The following is a 20,255-nucleotide window of genomic DNA, read 5'->3' on the forward strand; positions in this document are numbered from 1 at the left end:
TACAGCCTTCTGCTGTATACAAGAAACACACCTCAACCTCAAAGACAGACTTTACCTAAGAAGAAAGAATTGGGAAAAGACTTTCCAATCAAATGGACCCAAGAAACAAGCTGGGGTAGCTATCCTAATATCTAACAAAACAGACTTCAAACTAAAATAAATCAGAAGAGATGGAGTACTACACTTTATACTCAAAACAGGAACAATCAATCCATGAAGAGGAAGTCTCAATTATAAACATATATACCCCCAATACAAGAGCACCCACATACGTAAAAGAAAAATTACTAAAGCTTAAATTGCACATGAAATTCTACACACTAATAGTAGGAATCTTCAACACCCCACTCTCCCCAGTGGACAGGTCAACTGGACAGAAACCTAACAGAGAAATAAGAGAACTGACACATATCATGACTCAAAAAGAATTAACAATCATCTACAGAACATTCCACCCAAACACAAAGAATATACCTTCTTCTCAGCACCTCGTGGAAACTTCTATGAAATTGATCACATACTCAGTAACAAGGCAAACCTCAATAGATAAAAAATCGAAATAACAACACTGTACCTTCTCTATCACCATGGTTTAAAATTAAAATTCAACAGCAACATCAATTTCACAAAGCCCACAAACACATGGAAATAAAATAGTGCTCTATTGAACCACCCCTGAGTCAATGAAAAAATAAAAATAAATTAAAGACTTCCTAAAATTCAAGAAAAATGAAGGCACAACACATCCAAAGCTATGGGACACCATGAAAGCCATGCTAAGAGGACAGCTGCCTACAAAAAGTGCCTACAAAAAGAAAGTGGAGAAACCTCACACTAGTGTCTTAACAGCACACCTGCAGGCTCTACAACAAAAAGAAACAGACTCACCCAGGAGGAGTAGAAGACAGGAAATAATCAAATTGAGGACTGACATTAATAAAATAGAAACAAAGAAAAAATACAATGAATCAACAAAATAAAGAGCTGGTGATTTGAGAAACCCAACAAGATTGACAAACCTTTATTCAAACTAATCAATAAGCAGAGAGAGAACATCCAAATTAACAAAATCAGAAATGAAAAGGGGAATATAACAACAGACACTGAGGCAACCCAGAGAATCATTAGTTCATACCACAAAAACCTGTATTCATAAAATTGGAAAGTTTAAAAGAAATAGACAATTTTCTGTATAGGTACCACATACCAAAATTAAACCAAGACCAGGTGGACAATTTAAATAGACCTATAGCCTGCAAGGAAATAGAAGCTGTCATCAAAAACTTTCAAAAAAAAAAAAAAAACCCAGGACCAGATGGTTTCATTGCAGATTTCTACCAGAACTTCAAAGAAGACCTAATAACTATACTCCTCAAATTGTTTCACATAGTAGGAACAAAAGGGACATTGCTAAACTCTTTTTATGAGGCTACAGTTACACTGATACCAAAACTATACAAAGACTCAACAAGAAAGAGAATTACAGACCAATCTCACTCATGAACGTGGATGTGAAAATTCTCAATAAAATACTGGCAAACTGAATTCAAGAACACATCAAAAAAATCATCCATCATGATCAAGTAGGCTTTATCCCTGAGATGCAGGGCTGGTTCAATATATGAAAATCTATCAATGTAATCCATCATATAAATAAACTGAAAGAAAAAATCCCTATGATAATTTTATTAGATACTGAAAAAGCATTTCATCAAATTCAACACCCCTTTATGATAAAGGTATTGGAGAGATTAGGGATACAAGGAACATATCTAAATATAATAAAAACAATATACAACAAGTCGATAGCCAACATCAAATTAAATGGAGAGAAACTCAAAGTGATTCCATTAAAATCAGGAACAAGACAAGGCTATCCACTCTATCCATAGTTCTTGAATTTCTGGCTAGAGCAATAAGACAATAAGAGGAGATCAAGGCGCCAGGCAAAATTGGGAACTTGAGGGTTGGGCGAGACTGGGCCAAGGGAAGATGGGCAGAGAAAAGTGTGAAGGGGAGAACGGGGGGAGCTCGGAGGAATGGGGTGCTTGGGATATAGGAAGGGTGGATATGGGAGCAGGGAAGCATATATCTTAATTTAAGGAGCTACCTGAGGGTTGTCAAGAGACTTGACCCTAGAGGGGTTCCCAGGTTTCCAGGGAGACGCCCCCAGTTAGTTCCTTGGGCAGCTGAGGAGAGGGAGCCTGAAAAGGCCAGTTCCTATAGCCATACTGATGAATTTCTTGCATATCACCATAGAACCTCCACCTGACGACAGATGAAGAAAATGACAGAGCCCCACATTGGAGCACCGGACTGAGCTCCCAAGGTCCTGATGAGGAGCAGAAGGAGAGAGAATATGAGAAAGAAAGTCAGGACCGTGAGGGAACCTCCAGCTGGCGACAGATGGGGAAGGTGACTGAGCCCCACATTGGAGCACTGGACTGAGCTCCCAAGGTCCTGATGAGGAGCAGAAGGAGCGAGAACTTGAGGGAGAAAGTCAGGAACGAGAGGGGTGCGTTCACTCATGGAAACGGTGGGACAGAACTAATGGGAGATCACCAACTCCAGTTGGAATGGGACTGATGGATCATGCGACCAAACCCGTCTCTCTGAATGTGGCCAACAGCGGGGGCTGACTGAGAAGCAAAGGACAATGGCTCTGGGCTCTGATTCTTCTTCATGGACGGGCTCTGTGGGAGCCTTCTCAGCTTGGTCGATCACCTTCCTGGACCTGGGGGGAGTTGGGAGGACCTTGGTCTTAGCATAGAGTGGGGAACCCTGATGGCTCCTTGGCCTTGAGAGGGAGGGAGGGGAGGTATGGGTGGAGGGGAGGGGAGGGAAGGGGGAAAAGGAGGGGAGGGAAGGGGGAGGAGGAGGGAAGGGAGGGGGGAGGAGGCGGGAAGGAGATGGAAATTTTTAAATATAAAAAAAATAAACCATGAGGAAAAAAAAAAGAAAGTAAAATAAGAAATAAAAAGGTACAAAATAATGTAAAAAAAAAAAGAGGAGATCAAGGGGATTCAAATTGGGAAGGAATAAGTCAAACTTTTATTATTTGCAGATGATATGATAGTGTACACAAGTGACCCCCAAAACTGTACCAAAGAACTCCTACAGCTGATAAATACCTTCAGTGATGTGGCAGGTTACAAGATCAACTCAAAAAAAAAAAAAACAACAACAAAAAAAACCTCAATAGCCCTTTTGTACACAAAGGATAAAGAAGCAGAGAGGGAAATCAGAGAAACATCACCTTTCACAATAGCCACAAATAACATAAAATATCTTGGGGTAACACTAACAAACAAAGTGAAAGACCTATTTGACAAGAACTTTAAGTCTTTGAAGAAAGAAATTGAAGATACCTGAAAATGGAAAGCTCTCCCATGTTCTTAAATAGGAAGGATCAGTCCCATTGTCTCGGTGAAGGGGCACACCCCTCACGGTCCTGACATTCTTGCTCATGTTCTCCCTCCTTCTGCTCCTCATTTGGACCTTGGGAGCTCAGTCCAGTGCTCCAATGTGGGTCTCGGTCTCTATCTCCATCCAGCGCCAGATGAAGGTTCTATGGTGATATGCAAGATAATCATCAGTGTGGCTATAGTAAAGGGCCAGTTCAGGCCCCTCTCCTCAGCTGCTCAAGAAGCAAACTGGGGACATCTCCTTGGACACCTGGGAACCCCTCTAGAGTCCAATCTCTTGACTATCTTCAAATGGCTCCCTTAATTGAGATATATACTTCCCTGATTCCATATCCACTCTTCCTCCATCCCAACTGTCCCATTCCCCCAAGCTCTCCCCATCCTCCCCTTCTCACTTTTCCCTCCCCATTTCCCCTTACTCCCATCCTACCCCCACCCCCACGTTCTCAATAATTGCCTGGCAATCTTGTCTACTTCCAGTATCCAGGAGGATAACTAGATGTTTTTCTTTGGGTTCACCTTCCTATGTAGCTTCTAAAAAAATAATAGAAAGGATCAACATAGGAAAAATGGCAAAAGCAATTTATAGATTCAATGCAATCCCCATCAAAATCTCAACACAATTCTTCATAGACCTTGAAAGAATGATAGTCAGCTTCATATGGAGAAACAAGAAACCCAGGCTAGCCAAAACAATCCTCTTCACAAAGGAACTGCTGGAGGCATTACCATTCCTGACATCAAGCTCTATTACAGAGCTACAGTAATGAAAACAGCTTGGTACTGGCATAAAAAAGGGGAGGGAGTGGGAACTGGGATTGGTATGTAGAATGAAAAAAGATAGTTTGTTTTCTTTAAAATATGTGTGTGTGTGTGTGTTCAGTTGTTCAGTTATAGATTTAAGAAAGGTTTCCACAGTTTTACTTTCCTTGTACCAAATGACTATTAGTACAAATTCTAGAAAATGGGTAAATGGTTTCCTTTCTTTAAGGAAATAAAATGTAGAATGAATTTTATATATTTTCTGGAGATGTATGTATGCAATGACTATATATAACAATACAAATGTAGTGAAATCTATGAATTTTGCATCTAAGTTGTTAAAATAATACATTTTATGTGAAGTGAACTTTATCATAACTATTCAATACTTACAATTAAAAGTACATTATATATGTATATATATATACATACACATACACACACACACACACACACACACACACATATGAAAAGAGTAGTATGCAAAGCTGTTTTCTGGAAATGAAGTGGCTGTTGGAATCATGAATACACAGCAGCTGTGATTATTTTTGTAAGAACTGCAAAAGACTGGGCCTATCAACAGTTCATCAGAGATGGGGAAAGGGTTCATGAGGCCCCACTTTTAGTTGAGAAAAACATGGCAAAAAGTGGTTTCTGGGGAAGCACATTCATTTTCTTCAGTGGCTTAGTCACTTATAGGTTACCCATGCTATAGTAAATAATGCTGCATCCATGTTCATACAAGAAATTCTAATTGCATTCAGTGGGTCACAAAAAGGAAATGTGCTGGTGGCCAGGTCAGAGGAGCAGCAGACAGCAATTGACTTCAGGGGATCGTCCCACCAGGACACAAAAGCCTGACAGGTAAATCTCAAATAGACAAGGCCCCAAGTCACAAACTCCAGAATGTCTTTTGCCTTTTCTGTGCCTTCACATGTTTGCAGCTGCCATCTTTCTCTGGTATCTGGCATGGTGCGAATGGGTATGGGGAGATCCCCACTGCCTGTATTTATTGTGTTTAATCTCAGGGAAACATCCTGTTCTACTGGGCATTTTTACCTGTAGATTTCTATGAAAATGATTTCTTCCTTAGCTGTACTGTTTAATTTATAATAGTAATATTAGTTTTAGTAGAGCTTTTATGATTAAAAAATAAAACAAGGAAGTGTCACAGAGACAGAACACATGAGTTTCTGTTGAGGAGCCATATAGACTGTGGCTTAAGTTAATGATTAAGAAAAACAATTTAGCTCCAGTAACCTCGCTAGCTTAAATTCTATTAACCTCTAGTGTTGGAAGATGTGTTCATAGATTTTGAAGAGCATCATAGCTGAAACAAGGCCTTGAAAAAAACTTATAATTAGACTACATTGTTTTTGTCAAATAGCTGTGAGGTGAAAACCCCAGGAAGACAATCTAAAGTTTTATTTAGAGAGGCACAGAGTTGAATGCAGAACTTGTTAAGGTAAGGGAACCTGAAAAAGCAGCCCAGTTATCATTAGCTGGTGCACTTTTCTTGCTAGGATTGGTTGACCAAAGGTGATGATTAATTCATTTTACCAATTTCTTCCCTCAATCTCCTGATATAAGAAACTATTCATGAATGGTATTCACTCTAAAGATTTAAAGTAGAGCTGACTGATTTTTTTCATATATAAAAGCTTAGATTTGTGATTCTTTTAAGATTTCTTATATGATGACCTTTTGAGATAATAAAGTGATTGGTACTTTCTTTGTAACTGCAAAACACAGCCTGCTTGTACAAGAATATCTTGTTTGCTTACACACTATTAATCTAAAACAAAGTTGCTTGGGTATGACTGTATGTGGGTTCTTGGTATAATTTGTTTTCACCTGTAATATGTAAAATGCTTAATTATGTAAGGGATATGGAAAACATGCTGCTTCTTATTTGTATTCATTGCAATTGTTCACTTGAAAAACAGAATGTAACTACATTGTAATTTTTGCCTGAAAGAATTTGCTGGGGTGTATGAAGTACATGGGAAAGAGTAAAGATAGAGCTAAAATGAATTATAAGGAAAACTTCAATAATGGGAGAGTTAAAAGGAGACCATCAATAATGAGAGAAGGAAATCACCAGGAAATTAAATAGAGAATATGGAAGAAGAATAAAAAAAAGGTCTGAAGGAAACTATCAAGAGAGTATATGTCTTTTTCCTTAACCCCCTCAGATAAAAAAGTCATAGTATGAGCCAACTCTGTGGATTCCTTTTGAGCCCTGAACTCTGCTGGAGGCTGCCCTTCTAAGGCAGTGATCGACATATAAGTGGGGAGGGGACTAGTTGGAAAAATATGGGAATGATCAGGAGTGGGAAGGGGATAACTGAGGGTAATGGGAAATGAATATAATCATAATATGTTATATATGTATGTGAAATTACAAAAAATTAGTTTAAAAAGTTTTGTAGTGTGATGGACAGGAATATTCTAGCAGCTGTTGGGACTTACATTCAGTAAATTTTAGGGTTCTGCATATTAAGAATTGGAGGCTATAAGAAAAAAGAAAATAACAATACTCCTTCCTTGATTATTTTTTGAGTGAACCTTGCTATCATTTAAAAGAATTAATTTCCCAGATTTAATGAGATAAAACTGATAAATACAAGTTTACATATTTAAAATGTAAAAATTGAAAAAGGAAAAAATAATATATATAATATCTTACCACAAATGTGTATATTTGTATACACACATACATGAACACACACACACACACACACACACACATATATATATATATATATATATATATGTAACAAATATAATAAAAAAGAGGCCATCAACTTGAGAGTGGAAGGGCATGGAAGGGGTTCAAGGGAGGATAACTAGGAGGCACTGCAGGGAGGAAAGGGATGGGAAAAGTGGTGTAACTATTTCAATTTAAAAAGGTAACAGCCACACATGAGAAGAAACGTGACAAAAAAAATGTTCAGGCCAAAATGGAGCATACATATCACTCCTTTCCTCCCAAGGTTCAAGGGTCATTGTAGAAGAGGAGAAAAAAAAAGAATGTAAGAGCCAGATATGGTAAAAGATTCCAAGGAAACAGTGTCTTTTGAACACAACAGAGTTGTTGCACATATGAATTCACAGCGGATGTACCAGCATGCACAAAACTTGTACTAGCCTAAGTCAGACCAAATCCTAGCATGAAGATGGGAGTTGACTATGAGCCCATCCCTACCTGTGAAACTACTGACAATTGTTAGTTGCTGAGAGGGGCTGAGAGCTTTCCCTATGGTGATAGCTCCCTGGTAAGACTGCCATGGTCCAGTGGAATACCACATATCTAAAAACATTTGGGCAGCAAAAATCGGTCTCAACAACTTAGGAAAAAGAGAACATAAAGTTGGGAGGATGGCACCACTCTTCCCTGCTCCCATTGGTCTTCTATTTCTCTGTTTGTCTTCTACTCCCATGTGCATGTGTGTGTTCCGTATTTTTTTTTTTTGAGTTCACATCTAGAAAGAACTGGGGTATGATTATGATCAAAACATGTATGAAACTCACAAAGAACTAATAAAAACTTTGTAACATGCAGTGTCTTTATAAACACATGCATTATGAATTTATTTCTATTAATACATCTACCATCTCACATAATTATCATTATTTATTTATACTGTAGATTTATTTCTGAGGTTTTAGTACTGTTCCATAGGTCTATTTATCTGTTCTTTATAGAAGTACCAAACTATTTCAATGATTGTAACTTTGAAAAGTATTTTGATATCAGGAAGTATGATACATTCAGGCTTGTTTTTATTAAGATTGCTTTGGACTATTTTGGGATCTTTGTAGTTCCATACGAGTTTTAATATTTTTCCTATTACAACAAAAAGTGTCATTGCAATTTTTATAGAGATTGCACTTAATCTTTTGCCTTGGACAAACCCTGCCATCTATGAGGATATTCTGGAGAAAATTTGAGGGCTAATATCTGAAAAGTTAGGAATCTGTATGTGAAGAGAAACATTTATCTGAGGAAAGGGAGTTTAGTGAGAATGACAAAAGCAGTAAAATCAAGAATCGTCATTTGCTGAGAGCTTACTTTCTTTGAGCGCATTGCTCAGTGCTTTGCTAGCATTATTCATAATATGTTTTTACTTAACAAGTACCTGCTGTGCACTTAGTTTGTGACAAGCATTGGTCTAAGCACTGGCAATAGCATTAGCGAACAAAACAAATCATTTCGGGGGTGCAGCTCAACTCACAGGTGGTATAATATTAATATTTACATAAGTACATGTCTTTTTTTGGTAAGGTGGAATTTGTATATAGTGTTGGATAGATATAAAAGGTAATTTAGAGTGAGCCACGTGGCTATCAGAAGGAATTAGAAGTATGGAGGTCCAGAGGCAGAAGCAGGCTTGGTAGACACCAAGAGTATCAAAGAAGCTTGTGTTTCTAGAATAAAACAACAACAACAACAACAACAACAACAACAACCAGAGTAGTGGAAGACATTACAAAATGATGAGTCCAGCCTACAACTCCGCCCGCCTGTAGCTATAACCCACACAGCACATGGTCTGTAAGCTTATATTTTTCAGAATTTTTTTTCCGGTTCTGACTTTCCTGGCCAGGTGGTTTCAGGTGCACCCCGCCACCTACTGGCAGACAACGGTCATTACAGGTAAGATCTCTTGATTAAAATAAATAAATACAGGTTTGATTGAAAATGTCTGAAAACATTGCCATTTAAGGTTTCCACAGCTTTTTAAATTATACCATGTGTGAGATTTTACAAGAGGTTTCTGATATCCCCCCCCTTTTTGGTTATTTCTGAGGTTTGCCATTTTCCTTGTTTTTGGAGACTTGTTTACTATACGGTTTGATAATGAAAAGATAATAGTCTTAGAGGATGATGTCCCCTCTCCCAACAGAGTTTGCCCTCAGGTCTAGGGACGTCATTTAGGGGTTGGTATAGGGTTGAAGAGATGGGAGAGGTATTTTATAGGCTAAGGGGTGTTTATTGAAGAAAAAAAAAGAGGAATTAACTGGTTTGATGGGATAATTGGTATTTGTGAGTTATTGTTTTTAGAAAATTGTATTGGTGTTGATTCTTGTATATTGATATATTATATATTGTATGTAAGTATGCTTCTACCTCTGTTTAAAACAATTATATATATATATATATATATATATATATATATATAGTATTGATATATTTACCATATTGCAGTGTACATTTCTACCTCTGATATTGTTTATGTAATGACATTGTTTACATTTGGAGGTCATTGTCCTCATTTATTGCACAGTTGTTTATTCTCTTGGTCTTCAAGTTAGATAGATATCGAGAATTATAAATCAATATTCATATTTTTTGTCATAGTTCTATTTAGGCTAATCAGGTTTTTTAGATACATAGAGATTATATTTAGTATAGATAATATAATCTTCAACTTCTTTGAAGAGCTGTAGAAAATGGCTTTTAATCTAACTTAGAATTCCTTGCTAACGAGACACAATCATTCTCCCGAGAGAACGTTGAGCACTTGAGCTTGTCTTTCTTGGCAGAACTGGCCTCGACCACTGACAGAGTTTCAGAGTATCCATAAATGGATAAAAACAGGATTGTCTTATCTTGCCAAGTCAGGGTAGGATAGTTCTAAAAAAGTTCCTCGCCTTTGAAAATGGTATATCAGTTATGTTAGGCCTTAGCCAAAGTTGGTTGCCTCAACATTGCAAACGAGACTTTGGGTGATTGCCCAGGTAGTCAGTTGTCTCTGTCATTTGTTGCACATTTTGGAAGTTTCTTGTTTGTGCTCAAGTAATATTATTTTCCTTCTCAGATCTTTGATGGAGTTGAAGATTAGATAATTGTAGTTAGCCTCCTCATGATTTAGCTAAACTCAATTTCAATACATTATTTAGACTTCTTGAAATAGAATGTTTAATAAAACTTTTGTTATATGTTTCTTGCTTAATATTGTTTGTTGTTTATAATTTTTTATTTATTATTTGTTCCTATTGTATATAGTTGTATTTGGTTTGGTTCTGTCTTATTTATACAAAAGGGGGAGATGATGGGGAAGCTCAGCCAACCACATTCTGTTTGTGGGGTATGTTCCCCTAAGGCCAAGATTTACTTATAAATCTTGCAGGTGCGCTTCCTGCTTGCTCTTTGTTTTCCTGCACTCCTAAATCGCTGGAACCCTGGTTTTGTAAGTTCCCATTCTTCCCTTTATTAAAGCTGAATATTTTATATTAAAGCTAGTCTGGTTAATTCTAAATACTGATCTACCACGCCCCTTCAACAAAGGAAGCAAAGGGCCAGGTTCTGTAGGGCCCCATATAGATAGTTGGAAGTCTTTGGCTTTGACTCTGAATCAGTGGGGGACTGTTAGAAGGCTCCAGATAATGGCTGATCTGAGCCATGATTTAAGAAAATGTCTCTGACTGTTTTTCAACAGGGAAAGAATGAAGCATGGAGATCAGTGAGGAGGCTAGGCCAAGAATCTAGATGCCAGGTGGGGCCAGCTTGGCCAGAGAGGTGGCTGGGAAAGTGAAAGGAAGTAGGTGAATTCTGGGCTTCACTTGAAGACAGAGACAGAATCTGCTCACTTAATTGTCTCAGCAGCATGAGAAAATAAGACTAATCCTGAATTTTAGAAGAAGTAAGGCAAAGCACAGGAAGGTTAGCAACCTTTCCCAGAGCACACAGTCACTGGCTGGATGGAGTAAGGTGCACACTATTCTGTCAACAGCATTACCAGTGACCTTTGTTAGAGGTTTCATTGCCCCTTTATTTCATGAGCATGGCCAGTGTGCAAAGAATCCTGTAATGGGTGAAATTTCCTGTGATGACATGGCCATTTAATAACTCTTGAACCTGTGAATAAGATCTTATTTGGAAAAAGGCTTTTAGCTGATATAATTGTGGGTCTACGAGATAGGGAAATTATCTTGGCTTCTGGGTTTGCTCTAAATCCAGTGACTAGTGCCCTGGTAAGAGCAGAGGAGAAAAGAAGTCTGAGAGGAGACAAAAGACAAAGATAGGAGTAATCCAAGAGACTAGGATCAAATTCTCACCTAGACCTTCAGAGAAAAATGACCCCATACACACTTTGCATTCAGACTTCTGACATCCTGACTGTGGGATAATATGGATAATAATAATAATAATAATAATAATAATAATAATGGTTTTTGAGACAGGGTTTCTTTGTGTAGTCCTGACTGTCCTGCAACTAGCCCTCTAGACTAATCTAGCCTCCAACTCACAGAGATCCACCTGCCTATGCCTCCCAAATGCTGGGATTAGAGGTGTGTGCCATCACTGTCCAGCAGACTTTGTTATTTTAAGTTGCCAAGTTTGTGGTAGTTCATTAGCACAACTCCAGCCTTGTTAATAACAGAGTCAGATAAGAAGTGACGCTCTCTTCAGCTCTACAAGAATAAATTGGGGGCAAACAGTCTCATATAAACTTCTGGAACCTCATCTCTTCATCTCCACATTACAGGGGGACAAAGTCATTCCTGGTTGGGTATTGGGGAAGAGTCATTTCCACAATAGGGCTGATGAGATGACTCAGCGAGGAAAAGAAATTCTGCTGAGCTTGAGGACCCAAGTTTAACCCTCAGAATCCATCTGGTGGAATGACAGAACCGACTTCGGCAAGTTCTCCTTTGCCCCTAGAACATGGGGCATGGCACCCATGCTTGCCTTCCCTGCCAAAATATAAATAAATGAACAAATGTAGAAACTATTAAATTCCACGTGCTTGAAGTGTTTTCGGGACACATAGCACACCAACTCAGTCAGTCAAGTCTGGGGCCAGATGGATATCCTCAGAAGGAAACAAATCAAATGGAATTAGTGTCAAAGGAGTCTTCCTGAGGATATTTAAATCTCAAGTGGTTACCCAGTCACTTAAAGCCTCTTATATCTGCAATACATGTGAATGACATATATTAGTCCATTTAATTATTCTGAGTTCAGGCAAATTAGTTTAGATTTAAATGAGAAGATTTTTTTTAAATAGACTTTCATCGGCTGAGTGTGATTCACGTGAACCTGGCATGTCTGTGACTGTAGTTAGGGGAAAGCCTCAGATTTCCTATGCTGTGATAAACCTCAAACTCATAGAAAGTGATGACAGCTCATTCCTTAGAGGCTTTCTGAAGGCTGTTGTGCATTAGTTTGGCTGAACAGTTGGGAGGAAAGTAGGTTTTCAGCTAAGATGCCATCACGAAACAGATTGGAGTAGCATTCTGCTGCTTGTGACGGAATAAAAGCTCTGTAAGACTGAACAAGGGGCAGTGTGGTGGCTTGAAAATATGTCTGGAAGTTCTTTAACTTTCCTCCTCTTGAGAGTAGGCTGTGTCGTGCTTTAGGGGTAAGTATGTTTTCAAGTATTTGGCTCCATTTTGCAAGCGTATGCATAGATAAAACACCACTAGCACAGATCGATAACTAACATTTCTAAAAATGGAAAAGTACCACCATATCAACAAATCAAAGTACATTAGGACCCCATGAACACAAGACTTTATCAAGCACATCAGACTGAGGAGGGGTGTGACATCCTTATCTGGACCCTATAAAGAGGCAGACATCTAATATTGTGATTGCAATAGCCCCCACGAACCTGCCATATGACCACCCTGTGTATGCAAGGACCAGAAGGCAGAGAACTCTTACTCATCCTTGGGATTTAGCTCAGCTGTGTCCTCACTACTGATAGGTCTTTTGTGAATTGTTTTGTGTTTTGTTCATCCAATCATTACCTGGACTTGTCCTACACCTCATCTCCATGGTCCTGAAGTCATACACTTCACCTCCATAGCTTTCATGGTTCCCTCTGCAGTTCTGTTCAACTCTGGTAGGAAAAGCGTGCCCCAGAAGTGCCTCTAGAAGCTCTCTAACTAGGTCTATTCGTATCTAATCACTGCAATGATGCTGTATCTCCATAAACTCTGTCTCCTTCTCCCACTGAGAAATGGTGAGCTAAACTCAGTTATTCCACTAAACAGGGAAACATGATAAATGATTGCTGCTATTCCACATGTGGAGTGGCATTTCAATTGTATTTTAATAAATAAAGACTGCCTGAGGATCTGAGAGTAAAACAGTCCCACTGGTCAGTCTTACAGACCAGGTTATGGTAACACACATCTTTAATCCCAGTAGCCACAATGACACACACCTTTAATCCCAGTGGTGCACACCTTTAATTCCAGTCCTAGAGAGGAATATAAAATGGGGGCAGGGGAACAGCTCTCAGACACACAATCTCATTCTGAGATTCCTGGAGGAAGGATCACCATTTCAGACTGAGGTCAAGGTAAAAGCCAGTGGCTGACTGTTTTGCTTTTCAGATCTTCAAGTCGAACCCCAATTTCTGACCCTGAGTTTTTATCAATCACGTTTCATTTGGTGCCCACATGGATTCTGACTCCATGCCTACTGACCAACAATACTAGAACTTGAGATCTAGGGACAAGAAGATCATTAATTTGAGGTCAATATGAGCTATGAGTAAGGGGCATTTTCTCAAAAATACATTTTTTTCTTTAAGAAAAAGGTTTATTTTTATTATCTGTTTTTATCACAAGTGTATACGTTCTAAGAGTATCAGTTTCCCTAGAGGAGATGTTATAGGCAGTCATGAATTGATTCACATGGGTGCTGGGAGCCAAATGTGGGTCGTCTGGGAGAGCAAGAAGTATTATAAACTGCTGAACCATCTCTGCAGCCTCCAACTGCTTAATTTAAATAAATAAATAAATAAATTTATTATTTTTTCATTTAGTAAAGTATATATTCTTTGATTTGTCAGTGTTAAGTATAAGCACATACTTTCACTTAGCTATTATTTTAATTAATGTTTACTGCTATTTGTTTGGATTTGGAATCACTCAGAACCTACACCTCTGGGTCATTGAGAGTTGCCACAGAGGTGTAACTGAAGAAGGAAGATCTACCTTGATGTGGGTGGCACTAAATTTGCTGCAACAACTCTCGTTTAGGACATGTGTATGTAAATTTAACTCAACTGTGTGTGTGTGTATGTTTCTGTGTGTATGTATGTATGTATGTATGTATATATGTATGTGTGTGTAACAGATTCAACTCTATGTGTATGTGCATGTATATATGTAAATTGGATTTAACCTTTTGTGTATATGTACATGTAACTTGTATTCAACTCTCATTAAAAATAGATCTACTAGGAAAACAGATCTTTTAAATAGCAATCACTTGCCTCTCCTCTATCTTGGCAGATGACTTCATCAATGTAAGCAGCCATGTTTCTGAGAGTCATCTTACTAAGGTTAAAGAGTACATGCCATGTGATTTAACCACTGTCTTAGGATGACCATGTGGAATAGAACAACTGTAAAACTTCTTAGTCCTAATGAGCTCCCTATTTATCAATTGTATGTAGCTGGGTTTTTCATTGGGCCCCCAGCTCACAAAAAAAAACAAGAGGAGATTGATTGTTAATTATGAAAGCTTGACCTTTAAATTAGGCTTCTTTCTAACTATCTCTTGCAATTTAAATTAACCCATTTTTATTCATCTACATGCTGTCACATGGCTTGTGGCTTTTATCTCTCCTCTTGCATGTCTTGCTTCCTCTGCATCCAGCTGGCAACCTAACTTTCTTCTTCTCTGAGACTTCTCTGGCTCCAGAAGTTCCGCCTAACCTCTTCCTGCCTAGCTATTAGCTATTCAGTTCGTTATTAAACCAATCACAGTGATACATCTTCACACAGTATAAAGAAATATTCCACAATAATTGTGTCTCTTTTTAGACTAAGGAAGGAGCAACAAGGCTCCAAAATAGGATTAGTATGGATTTTCATATGATGATAAAATTTTAAGGTTATATTTGCTACCATATACTATATATGTGATTCAACTTTGGTTTAGAATGTACTGTATATGCTGATAAAATTTTATGGTTATAAATGTTTAATTCAGATTAACAAAAGTTGATTTAAGGTGTACATCTAACTACTTATGTATTTGCTAACTGTTCAACACCAATCTGCTAGAAAATTTAGATAAAGAACAACATAAGTTGATAAATAAAGTAAATTTGATAAATGGCACTTATAAATTCCTAAACTTTACAGTAATATTTGCTTAGTTTCTTTGTCTTTGCTAACCTTGTTAAGCTTTAGGTATTTGGATAAACCAAGTCATACAAGAAAACCAACTATGACATTCTATAATACACTATAAAAGATCAGTAAATTTCCCAGTCTCTCCATGGACTAAACTTTACTGCATTTATGATTTATTTTGATGCTAACGAATTTTCAAATCAAATCTTTAAGGCTCACACTTAACAGGGACACAGCTACAAAATCCCAATCTTATAAAAACTACTAACTTATTGTAAATTGTTAAAGATTATAAATTATAAACATTATAAATGATCAAATTCTTTTTATTTGGAGAAATGATTTTTTAATTTTTTTTAAAAAACAGTCTTTTGTCATTTTATATACCAATCTTAGTTCCCATTCCTTCTGCTCCCTCCACCTACCCACCACCTTACCTCCCTCCTTCACTCCTCAGAGAGGGTAAGGCTTCCTATTAGGAGTCAACAAAATCTAGCACATTTCTTTAAGGCAGGACGAAGGCCCTCCCCACTATATCTAGGCTAAGAAAGAGAATAGGTTCCAAAAAGCCAGTTCAAACAGTAGAGATAAATCCTGGTCTTACTGCCAGTGTCCCCACAGTCTGCCCCAGCCATATAACTGTCATCCACATCCAGAAGGACTAGTTTGGTCCTATGCTGGTTCCATCACTGTCAGGCCAGAGTCAGTGAGCTCCCATTAGCTCAGGTAATCTGTGTCAGTGGGTATCTCCATCATTGTCTTGACTGCTTTGCTCATATTATCGCGTCTCCCTCTCTTCAACTGTTTTTTTGGGAACTCAGCCCAGTGCTCTGCTTCTATCAGTTGCCAAATGAAAGTTCTATGATGACATTTAAGATAGTCATCAGACTAATTACAGGGCAAGGCCAGTTCAGGCACCCTTTCCTCAATTGCTTATGGTCTTAGCTGGGGTCATCCTTGTCGATTCCTGGTAATTTCTCGAGTGCCAGGTTTCTTGCTAGCCCCATAATTGTTCCCTCAATCAAGATAACTCTTTCCTTGCTCTTCCTCTCTGTTCTTCCCCCATCTCAACATCCTATTCCCTCAAGTTGTCCTTCCTCTTTTTCTCCCCTTCTCCCCTCTTTCCCTCTTCTGACTTCCCTTCTCCCACAACCCCCATGCTCTCAATTTTCTCAGGAGACCTTGTCTATTTCCCCTTCCCAGTGGGATCTGAGTATTTTTCTCTTAGGGTTCTCCTTGTTACCTAGCTTCTCTGTGGTCATGGACTATAGGCTTGTTATCCTTTGTTTTATGTCTAATATCCACTTATGAGTGAGTATGTACAGTGCTCATATTTCTGAGTCTGGGTTACCTCACTCAGGATGTTTTTTTTCTAATTCCATCCATTTGCATGCAGATTTCATAATGCCATTTTTTTATTGCTGAGTAGTACTCAATTGTGAAATGTACCACATTTTCTTTATTCTTTCTTTGGTTGAGAGGTGTCTAGCTTGTTTACAGGTTCTGGTTATTATGAATAATGCTGCTATGAACATAGCTGAGCAAATGTCCTTATAGTATGATTGAGCATCCTTTGGGTAATGCTATTCCAAGTACATTTTATATTATTTGTGAGTATTTTAAAGGGTGATGTTTTCCTAATTTCTTTCTCTACCCTTCTATCATTTGAATATGAGAAGGATACTGACTTTTTGAGTTGATCTTGTATACTCCCACATTACTGAAGGTGTTTGTCAGCCGCAGGAGTTCCCTGGTAGAATTTTTGGGTTACTTATGTATACTATCATATCATCTGCAAATCGTAAAGTTTGTGGTCTTCCTTTCCCATTTTTATCCCCCTAATCTCCATGTTATCTTATTGCTATAGCTAGAACTTTGATTACTATGTTGAATAGATATGGAGAGAGTGGACAGCCTTGTCTTGTTCCTTATTTTAGTGGAGTCGTTTTGAGTTTCTCTCCATTTAATTTGATGTTGGCTGTCGGTTTGCTTTATATCGCTTTTAGATATGTTCCTTTATTACTGACCTCTCCAAGACCTTTATCATGAAGGAGTGCTGGATTTTGTCAAATGCTTTTCATCATCTAAAGATATGATCATATTTTTTCATTCAGTTTATTCATATGGTGGATTACATTGATAGATTTTTAATTTTTATTATTAAAAATTTCCACCTCCTCCCCACCTCCCATATCCCCCCTTAGCTCCCATCCCCCTCCCTTTCCAGTCCAAGGAGCAGTCAGGGTTCCCTGCCCTGTGGGAAGTCCATGGTCCAACCGACTCCATCTAGGTCCAGGAAGGTGCACATCTAAACAGACTAGGCTCCCCAAAAGCCAGTACATGCGGTAGGATCAAAGCCCAGTGCCATTGTTCTTAGCTTCTTAGTCAGTATTCATTGTCTGCCACGTTCAGAGAATCCAGTTTGATCCCATGCTTTTTCAGTCCCAGTCCAGCTGGCCTTGATGAGCTCCCCTTAGACCAGCCCCGCAGTCTCAGTGAGTGGGCGCACTCTTCGCGGTCCTGACTTTCTTGCTCATGTTCTCCCTTCTTCAGCTCCTCATTTGGGCCTTGGGAGCTCAGTCCTGCACTCCAATGTGGGTCTCTGTCTCTATCTCCATCCATCGCCAGATGAAGCTTCTATGGTGGTATGCAAGATATTCACCAGTATGACTATAGGAAAGGGCCATTTCAGGCTCCCTCTCCTCAGCTGCCCAAGGAACTAGCTGTGGACATCTCCATGGATACCTGGGACCCCCTCTAGAGTGAAGTCTCTTCCTAACCCTAAAATGGCTTCCTTAATTAAGATATCTTCTTCCCTGCACCCTTATCCACCCTTCCTCCATCCCAAACATCCCATTCCTCCAGGGTCTCAACATCCTCCCCTCTTCAGTTTTCTCTCCACATCTTCCCATCATCGCTTACTGTCACCCCACCCCACCCCCAAGATCCCAATTTTTGCCTGGAAATCTAGTCTACTTCCAATATCCAGGAGGATAACTATATGTTTTCCTTTGGGTTCACCTTCTTATTTAGCTTCTCTCAGATCAGGAATTATAGGCTCACTGACCTTTATTTATGTCTAGTATCTACTGATGAGTGAGTACACACCAAATTCATCCCTTTAGGTCTGGGTTACCTCACTCAAAATAGTGTTTTTATTTCCATCCATTTGCATGCAAACTTCAAGATGTCACTGTTTTGTACCGCTGAGTAGTACTCTAATGTGTATACATTCTACACTTTCTGTATCCATTCTTCCATTGAAGGACATCTAGGTTATTTCCAGGTTCTGGCTATTAAAATAATGCTGGTATGAACATATTTGAACAAATGCTTTTGTAGTATGATAGGGCATCTCTTGGGTATATTCCCAGGAGTGGTATTGCTGGATCTTGGGGTAGGTTGATTCTGAATTTCCTGAGAAACTGCAACACTGATTTCCAAAGTGGTAGCACAAGTTTGCAATCCCACCAGCATAGGATGAGTATTTCCCTAACTCCACATCCTCTCCAGCAAAGGCTATCATTAGTGTTTTTTTTATTTTAGCCATTCTGACAGGTGTAAGATGGTATCTCAACGTTGTTTTGATTTGCATTTCCCTGATCGCTAAGGTTGAGCATGACCTTAAGTGTCTTTTGGCCATTTGAACTTCTTCATTTGAGAATTCTCTGTTCAGTTCAGTGCCCCATTTTTAATTGGGTTAATTAGCATTTTAAAGTCTAGTTTCTTGAGTTCTTTATATATTTTGTAGATAAGACATTTGTCTGTTGTAGGGTTGGTGAAGATCTTCTCCCAGTCAGTAAGTAGCCTTTTGTCTTTTTTTTCTCATTTTTTTTTGTTAAAGATTTCCATCTCCTCCCCCTTCCCTCCCATCCCTTCCACCCATACCCCCACTCCGCCCCTCTCAAAGACAAAGAGCCATCAGGGTTCCCTTCACTATGTTAAGTCCAAGGTCCTCCCAGATCCCCCTAAGTCCAGGAAGGTGAGCAACCAAACTGACAAGGTTCACAGTGAGCCCATCCATGCTGTAGAGTTCATGTTCATTGCCATTGTCCTTGGTTTCTCAGTCCTCCTCCACCATCAGCCACATTCAGAGAGTCCGGTTTGGTCCCCTGTTCCGTCAGTCCCATTCCAACTGGACTTGGTGGTCTCCCATTAGATCTGTCCCACCGTCTCAATGGGTAAACGCACTCCTCACGGTCCTGACTTCCTTGCTCATGATCTCCCTCCTTTTGTTCCTCATCGGGACCTTGAGATCTCAGTCCGGTGCTCCTATGTGGGGCTCTGTCATTTTCTCCATCCAATGCCAGGTGAAGGTTCTATGGTGATATGCAAGATATTCATGAGTATGGCAATAGGATCTGGACATTTCTGGCACCCGCTTCTCAGCTGCCCAAGGACCTAGCTGTGGGCATCTTCCTGGACACCTGGGAACCCCTCTAGAGTCAAGTCTCTGCCAACCCTAGAATGGCTCCCTTAATTAAGATATATAATTCCTTGTTCCCATATCCACCTTTCCTATATCCCAACCATCTATTCCCCCAAGCTCTTCCCATCCTCCACTTCACACTTTTCTCTCCCCCTCCCCCATCCCCCCATCCCACCCCACCCCCAAGTTCCCATTTTTTGCCAGCAATCTTGTCTACTTCCAGTATCTAGGAGGATAACTATATGTTTTTCTTTGGGTTCACCTTCTTATATAGCTTCTCTAGGATTTTTTACGGATTATAGGCTCGATGTCCTTTATTTATGGCTAGAAACCAATTATGAGTGAGTACATCCCATGTTCATCTTTTTGGGCCTGGGTTACCTCACTCAGGATGGTGTTTTCTATTTCCATCCATTTGCATGCAAAATTCAAGATGTCATTGTTTTTTTTACCGCCGAGTAGTACTCTAATATGTATATATTCCACACTTTCTTCATCCATTCTTCCACTGAAGGGCATCTAGGTTGTTT

This window comes from Arvicola amphibius, chromosome X (genome assembly GCF_903992535.2).
Source record: "Arvicola amphibius chromosome X, mArvAmp1.2, whole genome shotgun sequence".
NCBI classification, from domain to species: domain Eukaryota; kingdom Metazoa; phylum Chordata; class Mammalia; order Rodentia; family Cricetidae; genus Arvicola; species Arvicola amphibius.